Below are 14,278 nucleotides of genomic sequence, written 5' to 3'. Positions count from 1 at the left end.
AACTATTAGTATCACTGATTCAATTGCTAAATAATAATCAAACGCTATGTTTTCATCTTTTTAATGCCCTACATATACATCTAGTTTAAAAAAATGAAATTTCAGCTAGTGTTAATTGTCAAGTGTGAAAAAAATTATTGGAAGTTTAAGTGAAAGTGTGCTGTGTTGAACAAATGGAACAATTTTAATTGTGCTGAATTGCGCAGAAGAATCGCGCAGATTAGTACAATTATGTTGTGATAAACATTGTGAATTTCGCGATGAATGCATGAAAATTTTGACCTTTTTCCATATGTTGTAAAGGTTGACACAGAACTACAAGTTTGTCACTCCATGAATGTCATAAAGAACGTCATGAATGTGACACAGGTGCCCTGTGTCACAGATTCTTGCATTTTCGTTAGTCATGGATCATAGGAGAGAAAAAAAAACATTAGTTTTTTCTTTTAATAAAATTAAGCGCAAAAAAAAGAATCCTACAAGCAGTTTCGCCTCTTTTTGTACATCGGTTCTTCAATGCATGGGGGTAATCTGTTCCCAAAAGTCTGTTGTTTGTCGAAAACGTCGTGGCTCGAGACAGATTTTGCCAAAACTATTCGGCACTAGGGTCTCTAGTCGTCCAATGAAGTTGATTTAAATAAAGTAGCCACCGTGTAGAAATATCGTTGAGATATCGCTTAACTTTGACTTATATTGTTGTTCCAGACTCCTTACTAAAAACATAAAGAAAACACTGCTGCAAACAGTATTTCGACTTTCATTTTCTTTTCAATCTGGGAACGCTTCAAATTTTCAGAGCGATGAAGTCTGCTTCAGTTTGTGGCAAAATCAGGCGTGACAAAAATGGAGTTACTCAGCAGCTACGAGCATTGGAAATCTTTTTCAATTCCAAGCCACAAATGCACGCCTAATATTTCAGGTGGGTTTCGGTAGTTTGCCGGATTATAAAATAATTATAAATGATGATTCCTGCAAATAAGGAGGAAGTATTGATTTTTCTTTTTAATATTGGGCCGATCATGCATTTCTTTGTATGCTGTGACCCCACGAACCCACACATTAAAGTTCTAATTACAGACCCCCCTAAGTTTGTCGGTAGTAAGACGTTAGATAGTCAGGCAGTCTCTAAAGTCAGTGTTTTCAGCCGATTCTGGCTGAAATTGCAAATCTTAATAATCCCTACCCGAGTACATTCGTGCAAATTCGAACAAACACAGAAACGCAGGTGAATAAAGTGAAAATGGTAGAGATAAATAAAAAATCGTTGCATTTTGGGAAGGGGTATGGACCTGAAGACCCCCCTCCCTATTCCCTTGCGCAAGTACATGAGAAAGGGCGGAGATGTTTTTGTCTACTTCCCAACAGTGGGATGCTATTTAGAAAATTGTCATACCCCACGAATATTGATTAAAAGGCTTTTCTTTTCAGATATACTTTTCAGACCAACTAAGGATCAAAATAGTAACACCAAGCCCTCATTTCTTTTCATTTCTTTCCCTTGTCAAAGTAATCAAAGAAGCAGATATACAGTAGTCACTTTACTCGAAGTTTAGTTGATCCGGAAGTACTTAGAATGCCAAACCAAAAAACCGCATAATTTTCAACCACATTAAAACATGACTAGTTAGAACACATCCGTTTCTTTAGGCAAAATCGAAGTCTCTTCATGACTAACGAAATTTCTCACAAGACTTGATTAAATAGATGTCCCTTTGTTCTAAAATATTAAACTATGATAAAAATCGAGAACTTCCACACCTTCTGTCGAATGTCTAACTAAGTGTGAGACGCTGGACCAGCCTCTAGTCGTACCTCCACTGTGTGTACTTGGTGACACAGTGTCGCATAGCCCCATATGTATAATAATATAGTTTATTCTCTTATTGTTTGATAAAAGGTACGGAATTGCATCATTTCGGGTTCCGTTTTCTATGATCACGGAATTCAATTAAAAGCGAAAGTGACTAGAATGTGGAACAAATATAATAATAATAATAATAATAATTTATGATAAGCCAAAAAAAAAACAGGCCTTACAGAACAGTATTCTTAATTACACTCCACAAGAAAAATAACATAAATATCAAGTTTCACTCATTGATGACAACCCTTCATTTACATAACTGCCTGATTGTCCTTTTACAGTCGTTTTCAGGATCCCCGGGCCCACCCAGTTACCACCCACAAAAAAAATTCCCCTTAATAGATAAAGTTTCTGGCACTCGGCGAGAATATGGGACACATCCTCAATACCTAGGTTACATCTGGGGTAAGAGTAATCCGCATCTGCATCTGGAGCCACCCTTTTTCTTTCAAATACTCTTTTTCTATTTTTTAGTGGCAAGCAATTCGCTCGGATCCGAAACCAAGTCCTCAATGTCTCCCCCGGTAATCCTAGTTTAAAATAATATTCAAATCCAAATATCTCTTTTTCTTGGGAGTAAAACTTCAATGTTTCAGATGTTTTAACTGCCTGGGTCCACATTTGGACTTCCTGGTCTTTTATTCTTTCTATAATCATAGCCAAAAACGGCTCACCCTGATCAGAGGGTCCTAGCCCATCTAAAACATTTTTTATTTGATACGGCCACGATCTCTTACGTTTCGACCGTAGCATCTCCACATAAGCTGCTTTTGCTAACCTATCTTCTGGCAGACTTAGGACTTTTAGCCAGTACCGGATCATCTGTGCTAATCTACTCATTCTCAGCGAATATATTAAACATTTTCTCCATTGCCAACTTTTTCCCACTTGGTCAGTTCTTTTCATACAGGAGGAAGAAATAAAGAACTGCATAATTCCCCAAATCACAAGATTGTGCTTACCAGATATTAGCCATCTGGCTAGTCGGGCTTCTTGAGACCGCCCCACTTCGCGTGCGAGGCTGACGGTCCCTTATTACGTTTGATCTATCGGCCCTAGCGATTTAGTCTTCAGTTTCAGTCTTTCAGTTGACAGGAGCTAAGGTCCATGGTATTCGCTTCATTTAGGCATTGCTTGAGTACTCGGCACTCCCAAATGGGCCCTGAAGCCAGTGCAGTGAAAGGATCGAACTCATGGCGGCAATCGAAGTCGAGATCTCTGAATTTTCGTTTTTCAGTATAAACTTTTGGATTTCAATAGCCAGGATTTCCTTCCTGGAATTTTCGGGATTTCTTATATATAATGGGCTAGAAAGTAGAGGAATAACACTTCCGTGACGAAAAGATGTGTGCTATTCATAAGACAGAGAATGCACATTTCCTCAAGTTTAATTATGATATAATGTGATTACTCTGCTAAATGGACTTTTTCATAAGATTGCTTCATATATCTTTTCTGATGGCTGGTTTTTATCTTTACCTGGAATACAACCGTTTACTGTATTACATTTTTGTAAACAGCCACCCTTGTTTTCATAATGATGTTGTCATACCCGCCTGCCTAATGTCCCTGAAATTTTGAACTTATCTGATAACTCAAATCTTGATGATCTGGTCACCAAATCTCTGTGGCTATTGGTCGCTAATATCAAGTTAGAAAGCCAAAACTAGAGTCTGAAAGACTCGTATATAAGAACAGTTCTGTTCTGTTTTTGAGAAGAGGAGATGATTAATGCATTTTGGAAAAATTTAACTTCCAATTGTAAGGGTAAAGCTAAGGTAAAGAATACGACACTGGACCCTAGTCCCTACCGGTGGTGCCGATATCAGTTTCTTGGCCCTTCAGCCAGGAAGGGCAATGGGGGGGGGGTGCTGGCGGCCGACCATCCCGTGCTTTCGCAAACTCTTCCTGTTTACCTTCCCCATATTTCTCCAGGTACCCATTCAGAGTTGGGTCGACTCAGGCTGTGCTTACAGAGTCACACCACTGATACTCGTCCCAAACCAAATAATTGGTTACAGTTGGATTTGAATCCTCGCCCTTGCGGACAAAGAATCCTAAATCCAGAGCACCAATCCACTTGGATAGGACGACTTGCAATTGTGTTAAAAGCTAAATAAGATACAGGAAAGCCGATTAGACCAACCGGTTCTATGGATGGATTATAGATTTCACTTTGTCAAAAAATATTGCATAATATCTTTTAATTACCATAGCTGAAGGAGCGCACAAACTCATAATTCTAGTTCTTTTTAAGTCACCTTTTTATGGTCTGTAGTTAGAAAAAAAGATATTTCAGCCATGGATCAGAATACTATAGACCTTGTATTACGCATTATTTCAAAGATATGATAAAAACTCCTTTTAAATGTTATATATTTTGAATCTACAAACCTCTGGGAAAAATAAGAGAATCTCCATGTTTCTTTTCTATTTTGACTCCTTCTTATGCCAAGGATCTTCTTATTTCGAGGGGGGGGGGCTCAATTTCGAGAAAGAACACAACATAAAAGCAAAATCTATAATGGAACGTATGGGTAGGTTAGTTATAGAGAAAATTGCAAAGATATTGACATTTTGCGGGAGCATGGGTATAGCCCCCCCCCCACCCTTACATACGTGCCTGGAACAGTTTCTGTCTATTTAGATTGTAAATATATAACATTATTTTTTTTTGGGGGGGGGGTCTAAATACTTGTAAATTTTAAAGTTGGCGCCCTATTTATAATATATAGTTTGTCTATTTTAATGGGAGGAATACAGAGTTAAATAGGTATGGTACTTATCTGTTATATGAACAACACTCAAGAATTACGCTCTGTGTAAGTGGAGAACAAACCGGTTTCATCTGTCTGTATTAAGAGAGAATTAGCTTACGCTCAGAGGAAAACAAGTGGCGGGTGACAGAATACATTGGACTTATATAATTTGGGCTGTGTATTTGCACATTAGGGGGGTGGGGGTAAAGTATTTGGACAACATTAAATCAGAAAACAATTATTACTTCATAATATGCATAATAATTGTAACTAAAACATTTTGCATTCAGACCCGATATACTTTACACACACCCCCTCTCCAGCCCCTTCCCTAATGTGCAAATATATAGCCCAAATTTGTTTCTAAAGTATTATATTTTCATCATGTTTTGGTATTTTTCATTAGAGTTAACCTAACTTTACTTTGCTTGAGTGATATTGCTATAACAGATAAGTACCATAAGTACTATAACAATAAGTCCCACTCCTGTCAAAAGGTTTACTTCTTAGTCACTCTCCCTCCCCTATCTTTAGCAAGACAAAAAGCACTATCCCATTATGCGGGTCTCTCTAAAAATTCAAGTTTGGTTAATGCTAATGAAATAAAATAAAATAGGATGAATATATAATAGTTTAGAAACAAATTTGGGCTATATATTTGCACATTAGGGAGGGGGGTAAAGCATTGTATATATTAAATACGTAACCTAACTTACGTACCTCCCCCCCCCCCCTAAACCCCAAAAAAACACAGTCTAATATCGTATAGCCTACGCAATGAAAACCCTGAAAACCCTACTCTATAAAAGTTAAAACGTCAAAAACGGGTTTTATCATTGCCTACTCTTTAGTGATTAACCCGAGAGGCCCGCATAATGGGATAGTACCAGAAAAAAAAAGACTTCCTCTGGATCATGATAACCACCTTGGCTTCTTTCAGGTTTCGAGTGATTGTGTCCCCTACTCAGAAATATTTTGCAACACGATTCACCTTTTCTTACTAATCATCACAATGCAATAATTTAAAGTCTAAGAACTGATATTAACCTTAGGCGTCCTCTGTCGAATTCGGTCGCTTAATGCTGGCATTAAAGCGAAAACCAATTTTAGACTTCAGATCTTTGAACTGAATTAAAACTGAATGTATAATTCTTGTCATCATAATCTTGAATTAATCGTTTGTCTATTACAATTATATTAGTATAGTTAAAAATTAATATCTAATTTCAACAAACATATGTCTTAATTAATTACTGCATTCGGAGAAATGTAGCAGAAAATAATGTATTTTCTCTTTTTAATTTTTCTATCATATCAATAATAGTTTGGGAAACATTCTATACTTAAGATAGAGAGCCTGGAACAATAAAGGAAATCGATAAAAAGGATTCTATCTTCTCAAAGTTAAATTCATGTTTATAAATGGGAAAATAAATACAAGGAAGAGCTAAGTAGGTCAACACTTTAAGAGTTTGATAGCTCTGGCTCTGCTTAAACAAATACTGGTTAGGCGATGTGGCAACGAGACAAAAACAAAAAAGCTCAAACCCGAAAAACCACATCTCACCAGACCTTAATACTAAATGTATAAACAAGAAAAACCTGGTGAGCTAAAATACTAAGGGAAATACTGGAAGTGATTGAATATGACTAACAGGAAGGGAGTAAGAGCTTACCTACATATTATTCAGACATGGAAGCTTATAAATCCTGGCTAAAATACTAAGGGAAATACTGGAAGTGATTGAATATGACTAACAGGAAGGGAGTAAGAGCTTACCTACATATTATTCAGACATGGAAGATTATAAATCCTGGCTAAAATACTAAGGGAAATACTGGAAGTGATTGAATATGACTAACAGGAAGGGAGTAAGAGCTTACCTACATATTATTCAGACATGGAAGCTTATAAATCCTGGCTAAAATACTAAGGGAAATACTGGAAGTGATTGAATATGACTAACAGGAAGGGAGTAAGAGCTTACCTACATATTATTCAGACATGGAAGCTTATAAATCCTGGCAATTTCCTGTCAAGAAACAATGCCTTCTCCCTTCTACCGTCTGTCTGAAAATTACAAACATTGTAAACAGGCACGTACATAACACCATTCCCTTCTACCGACAAATTCTCAAATGTTTTTTATGACTTTCCAAATAATTTAGCATAGTTTCTATCATCCCGACAATATCTGCGTATTTCAAATAAGCCCCCATAGAAATGATGGTCTCACCTTAAATATACTTTAGCGTCTGTGCCAGTTTAACAAAGTAAATATGTTTCTACTTTTACGTAACTTCAAACATCTTCAATTTATATTAAGCCAAATTTCAGCGCATTTGCAGAATTATATATGTCTGTGTAAATTGTTTCTGTATTTGATGTGATGGAATAGCATACAAAATTGGATTATTGAAGCCCCTAGTTCTATCCTTCCGTCAGTTTGTTTAACTAGATAACTGTAGATGAAACAAATAGGTCTAAACTTATTATGAACTTTTGTCAAAATTGGGTTTTTTGTTCAGGTTTTTCGAATTCGCTTTATAACTTTGCTGGGTAACACTAAACACTGTTATTAGTAGTAACCTATCTAGTACTTTCACCAGTGATTTCAGGGGTGTTATACTCCATATGCACCATATACACTACAGTTTCACGTACACAAGCCTGAGGCATGGATATGCGTGTGTACTTTAAACGAATTGGGGTTACCAGGGTCATTAGCAAAGAGGTATCATTTCTATAGAAGGTATAGTAATTTGAAATATCATATGGAATTTGCTTGAAGGTATATACTTTGCGTACGTGCCCGTACCAAACAGGTTTTTTTGGTAGGTAAACATGTCATTACACTCTTTGCCAAGAGATTAAACCAGTATTGTCTATAACTTAATTTACGTTGGTTAAACTTCCGATGGTTAAGAAAGCGTAACAGGTAATTAAAGTATGAGAAATGGGATGCTATAATTAGAAAGATTTTAAGTTGAAACATTGTGACGTAAAAATAACTCAGTTATTTGCTTGCATGTATAGGAATTCCCATGTTATTTGCTTGCATGTATAGGAATTTGTGTTAAATAAGTAGTTTTTATATCTTTTAAAAGAGTTTTAAGAGGTTTGAGAGACTCATTTGCCTAATTCTGTGTTATTTTTCTTTACATGATTTTAATTAAAAAATAAAATTTTTTGTTAAATAAGAAGTGTTTGTATATTTTAATAGAGCTTTAAGGGGATTGAGAGACTCAGATGCCTAATTCCGTGTGATTTTTCTTTACTTGATGGTCATTAAAAACGAAATTTTTGTGTTAAATAAGTAGTTTTTGTATCTTTTAAAAGAGCTTTAAGGGGTTCGAGAGACTCAGTTGCCTAATTCCGTGTGTTTTTACTTTACTTGATGGTCATTAAAAACGAAATTTTTGTGTTAAATAAGTAGTTTTTGTATCTTTTAAAAGAGCTTTACGGGGATTGTGAGTCTCTGTTGCCTAATTCCGTGTGATTTTTCTTTACGTGATGGTCATTAAAAACGAAATTTTCATGTTAAATAAGTAGTTTTTGTAACTCTTAAAGAAACTTTCCGGGGATTGAGAGAGTCCGGCGCATACTTCATAGTGTTTTTTCTTTACTATGTTTTAATAAAAAACGATCTTTATGTGTTAATTAAGTCGTTTGTGTAACTTTTAAAAGAGCTGTACGGGGATTGAGAGACTCAGTTGCCGGATTCCGTGTGATTTTTCTCTACATGGTGGTCATTTGTTGTATCTTTTAAAAGAGCTTTACGGGGATTGAGAGACTCAGTTGACTAATTCTGTGTGATTTTTCTTAAATTGATGTTAATTAAAAACTAATTTTTTGTTTTAAATAATTAGTTTTTGTATCTTTTAACAGAGCTTTACGGGGTTTGAGAGACTCAGATGACTATTTCCGTGTGATTTTTCTTCTCGTGGTACTCATTAAAAACTAATATTTTATGTTAACAAAATAGTTTTTGGATCATTTATTTGTGATGTTCGGGGATTGAGAGACTCTGTTGCCGGAGTCCATGTGGTTTGTCTTTACTTGGTAGTCATTAAAAACGAAAGTTTTTTAACTTAAATAAGTAGTTTTTTTATATTTTAAAATAAATTTACAGGGGTTGAGAGACTCAGTTGTCGGAGTCCGTGTGGTTTTTATTTAATTTATGGTCATTAAAAACGAAATTTTTGTGTTAATTAAGTAGTTTTTGTATATTTTAAAAGAGCTTTACAGGGTTTGTGAGACTCAGTTGCCTAATTACGTGTGGTTGTACTTTACTTGGTGGTCATTAAAATCGAAATTTTTGTGTTAAATAAGTAGTTTTTGTATCTTTTAAAAGAGCTTTACGGGGATTGAGAGACTCAGTTGCCGGAGTCCGTGTGGTTTTTCTTTACTTGATGGTCATTAAAAACAAAATTTTTGTGTTAAATAACTAGTTTTTGTATGTGTTAAATAAGAAGTTTTTGTATATTTTAAAAGAGCTTTACATGGTTTGAGAGACTCAGTTGCCTTATTCCTTGTGTTTTTTCTTTACGTGTTTTTAATTAAATACGTATTTTGTGTGTTAAATAAGTAGTTTTTGCATCTTTTAAAAGAGCTTTGAAGGTTTTTAGAGACTCAGTTGCCGGATCCCGTGTGATTTTCCTTTAAATGGTTGTCAAAAAAAACGAAAAATTTTTTTTTAATTATAATTATTTGTATCTTTTAAAATAGCTTTACGGGGTTTGTGAGAATCAGTTGCCGGAGTCCGTGTGGTTTTACTTTACTTGGTGGTCATTAAAAACGAAATATTTGTGTTAAATAAGTAGTTTTTGTATCTTTTAAAAGAGCTTATTGGGGATTGAGAGACTCAGTTGCCGGATTCCGTGTGGTTTTTCTTTACTTGTTTGTCATTAAAAAAGAAATTTGTTTGTTAAATAAGTTTTTTTTTTATATTTTAAAATAGCTTTAAGGGGTTTGAGAGACTCAGTTGCCTGATTCCGTGTGGTTTTTCTTTACTTGGTGGTCATTAAAAACGAAATTTTTTGTGTTAAATAAGTAGTTTTTTTATCTTTTAAAATATCTTTACGGGGATTGAGATACTCAGTTTTAACTTTTCACAGTTACATTTTCTTGATTTTTCAAAGTTCATTTTGAATTTCTTTCGTTGAAATGCAAGAGTTGGAATATTTCAGTAGTGTTTGGTTGTGGTTTACCTTGTCACAGTTACATTTTCTTGATTTTTCAAAGTTCATTTTGAATTTCTTTCGTTGAAATGCAAGAGTTTGAATATTTCAGAAGGGTATTTCTATGATTGAATAGGACTCTACGACATTTTCTGTATTTTTCTATGTACATTTTGTTGGACTTATATAGTCAATCTAGTTTTGGTAATTTTATGAAGTGTTTGGTTGTGTTTTAACTATGCAATGATACTTTTTCTATATTATTAAATTCGCATTTTGTATTTCATTCATGTTAAAGCACTTTTGTGAAGCTTTAATTAATGTTTGTTGTGTTTTACCTTGTAACATTTAAATTTTCTTGATTTTTCAAATTTAATTTTGAATTTCTTTCGTTGAAATGCAAGAGTTGGAATATTTCAGTAATGTTTGGTTGTGGTTTAACTTGTCACAATTAAATTTTCTTGATTTTTCAAAGTTCATTTTGAATTTTCTTTCGTTGAAATGAAAGAGTTGGAATATTTCAGTAGTGTTTGGTTGTGTTTTACCTTGTCACATTTATATTTTCTTGATTTTTCAAAGTTCATTTTGAATTTCTTTCGTTGAAATGGAAGAGTTGGAATATTTCCGTAGTGTTTGGTTGTTGTTTTCCTTGTGACAGTTACATTTTATTGTTTTTTTCAAAGTTCATTTTGAATTTCTTTTGCTGAAATGCAAGAGTTGGAATAGTTCAGTAGTGTTTGGTTGTGGTTTACCTTGTCACAGTTACATTTTCTTGATTTTTCAAAGTTCATTTTGAATTTCTTTCGTTGAACTGCAGGAGTTGGAATTTATCAGTAGCTTTTGGTTGTGGTTTACCTTGTCAAAATTACATTTTCTTGATTTTTCGAAGTTCATTTTGAATTTATTTCGCTGAAATGCAAGAGTTGGAATATTTCAGTAGTGTTTGGTTGTGGTTTACCTTGTCACAGTTACATTTTCTCGCTTTTTCAAAGTTCATTTAGAACTTCATTAGTGTTTTGGTGTCGTGTACCATGAATATGGGACATTTTCGAGATTTATAAAACTTCAAATCGAAGTTATATCGCTGAAATGAAAGATTTGGAATATTTAAGAAGTGTATGTTTATTTTTTAACATTTCAAAGTTAGATTTTATTTTTTTTTCATAGTTTATTTTGAATTTATTTCGTTGAAATGCAAGAGTTGGAATATTTCAGAAGTGTTTGGTTGTGGTTTACCTTGACACAGTTACAATTTCTTGATTTATCAAAGTTCAGGTGGATGATCTGTCAATGACATGCCAGTGTTGGACTTTTTCAGAAGAGGTGGATGGTGGTTTACCTTGTCACAGTTACATTTTCTTGATTTTTCAAAGTTCATTTTGAATTTCTTTCGCTGAAATGCAAGATTTGGAATAAGTCAGTGTCACAGTTACATTTTCTTGATTTTTCAAAGTTCATTTTTAACTTTTTTTGTTTAAATTCAAGTTTTGTAATATTTCTTTAGGGTTTTGGCGAGGTTTACGGTTTATCATGTAAATTCTACTTATTTTTAATGGTTCATTTTTTAATTCTACAGATTTAATGAATTAGATTTAAGATTTAAGAAGTGTTTGGTTGTGGTTTTAAATGTCTCTCATAAATTCTAAGCATTCAATAATGTTCATTTTGAATTGCTCCTCTTGAAAAGCAAGATCTGGAATGATTTAGCAGTGTTTGGATCTGGATGTCATTGCCACAGTCACTTTGTAATTAATGGTTAAAGCACATTCTGTTTGTTTTACGTTTTTAAGCAATATCTTGTCTGTTTCTGAATTTGTGGGTGACTGAGGTCCCTTTCAGTGTTTCATTTTATTGATTTTTTCAAAGATCTTTCTGATTATAATTCTTATTAATACTTGAGCTGGTATTTTTTAGAAGTGTTTTGTTGTGGTTTACCATGTCACAGTTACATTCTCTTGATTTTTCAAAGTTCATTTTGAATTTCTTTCGTTGAAATGCAAGAGTTTGAATATTTCAGTAGTGTTTGGTTTTGGTTTAACTTGTAACAGTTAAATTTTCTTTATTATTCAAAGTTCATTTTTAATTTCTTTATATGAAATGTAAGTTTTTTTTTTTTTCTGGTGTTTTTTGCGGTTTGTTTAGACGTCTCATGTAATTGCTATTTTTATTTAATTTCTCATTTTGTTTTTCTATCGTTTATATGTTATATTTTTAATATTTGATTGATGTATTATCAGGGTTTAAATTTTCAAAGTTAAATTTTCTTGATTTTTCAAAGTTCATTTTGAATTTCTTTCGTTGAAATGCAAGAGTTGGAATATTTCAGTAGTGTTTGGTCGTGGTTTACCTTGTCACGGTTACATTTTCTTGATTTTTCAAAGTTCATTTTGAATTTTTTTCGTTGTTATGCAAGAGTAGGAATATTTAGTAGTGTTTGGTTGTGGTTTACCTTGTCACAGCTACATTTTCTTGATTTTTCAAAGTTCAGTTTGAATTTATTTAGTTGAAATGAAAGAGTTGGAATATTTCAGTAGTGTTTGGTTGTGGTTTACCTTGTCAAAGTTATATTTTCTTGATTTTTCAAAGTTCATTTTGAATTTCTTTCCTTGAAATGCAAGAGTTGGAATATTTCAGTAGTGTTTGCTTGTGGTTTACCCTGTCATAGTTACATTTTCTTGATTTTTCAAAGTTAAGTTTTAATCATTCAAGAAACGTGATTAAACACTTTTTTAAAGTACACGCTATTCGCATACCTGTCCTTGACACCTTTCCAAACGAGCGGGGCTTCCCCGCTTGTTCCTACACATTGCAAAAAAAGTGACCAGTACGAAAACTCAACATTCTCAACCAGACTGGTTTTTTAGACAACACACCCACAGAGATGACACACACACATAGAAACGAGACATGCACAGACACGACACACAAACAGAGTCATAGTGAGAGAGATATCCAAAAGTTGGGTTGACCTAGGTTCACTTAGAGTGGCGCGCCACTCTAAGTGAACCTAGGTCAACCCAACTTTTGGATATCTCTCTCACTATGACTCTGTTTGTGTGTCGTGTCTGTGCATGTCTCGTTTCTATGTGTGTGTGTGTCGTCTCTGTGGGTGTGTTTTCTAAAAAAACCAGTCTGGTTGAGAATGTGGAGTTTTCGTACTGCTCACTTTTTTTGTAATGTGTAGGAACCAGCGGGGAATCCACGCTCGTTTGGAAAGGTGTCAGGGACAGACACGCGAATAGCATTTACTTTAAACACGTGTTTAATCACGTTTCTTGAATGATTCAAAATGAACTTTGAAAAATCAATAAAATGTAACTGTGACAGGGTAAACCACAAGCAAACACTACTGAAATATTCCAACTCTTGCATTTCAAGGAAAGAAATTCAAAATGAACTTTGAAAAATCAAGAACATATAACTCTGACAAGGTAAACCACAACCAAACACTACTGAAATATTACAACTCTTGCATTTCAACGAAATAAATTCAAAATGAACTTTGAAAAATCAAGAAAATGTAACTGTGACAAGGTAAACCACAACCAAACACTACTAAATATTCCAAATCTTTAATTTCAACGAAAAAAATTAAAAATGAACTTTTAAAAATCACTAAAATTTAACTGAGACAATTTAAACCACAAACAAACAATACTGAAATATTCCAACTCTTTCAATTCAATGAAAAAAGTTCAAGATGATCTTTGAAAAATCAAGAAAATGTAACTGTGACAAGGTGACCCATTACCAAACACTACTGAAATATTCCAACTCTTGCATTTCAACGAAAGCAATTCAAATTGAACTTTGAAAAATCAAGAAAATTCAACTGTGACAAGGTAAACCACAACCAAACACTACTGAAATATTCCAAGACTTGATTTTCAACTAAATAAATTCAAAATTACATTTTAAAAATAATTAAGATGTAACTTTGAAATTTAAAAAAAATACCAAAAACATCTTATTTAGTCCTAAAATTTATTTAAATCTAAAGTTAGTCAAAATGAAAATTTATATTACTTTTAAATGGATCCGTGACAATGGTAACATTAACAAAAAGCATCTGAAATTTTCCCGATACTACTTTTCAACTTTAAAAATTCAAAATAAACTTTGAAAAATCGATAAGATTTCAGTGTGATACGGTAAACCACAACCAAACGCGACTGAAAGAGTTCAGCTAGGGCATTATAACGATAGACAATCGATATGAGCTTTGAACAATCAATAAAATGTAACTTTGACGGTGTAAACCATAAGCAAGCACCGTTAACTTAGTCCAAATAATGCTTTTCAACAAAAGCTATTCGAAATCAACCTTACACAATCATGACAATGAAACTGTGACATTGTAAACCACAACCAAACACACATGAAATAGTCCAACTCTTGCATTTCAACGAAAGAAATTCAAAATGAACTTTGAAAAATCAAGAAAATGTAAATGTGACAAGGTAAACCACAACCA

At 33.7% G+C, this 14,278-nt stretch overlaps 1 protein-coding gene across 6 annotated transcripts in view; it reads left to right on the top strand.

The window, feature by feature from the left end:
* The window catches only part of LOC148949388 (protein Tob1-like), a 183,392-nt gene that overhangs the window by 156,395 nt on the left and 12,719 nt on the right, over nt 1-14,278 (top strand). The gene's annotated exons all lie outside the window — the stretch shown is intronic.

This window comes from Artemia sp. Qi Xiang Cuo, chromosome 8, assembly GCF_049724085.1.
Source record: "Artemia sp. Qi Xiang Cuo chromosome 8, ASM4972408v1, whole genome shotgun sequence".
Taxonomy (NCBI): Eukaryota; Metazoa; Arthropoda; class Branchiopoda; order Anostraca; family Artemiidae; genus Artemia; species Artemia sp. Qi Xiang Cuo.
This window is presented reverse-complemented; position numbering and strand designations above follow the sequence as displayed.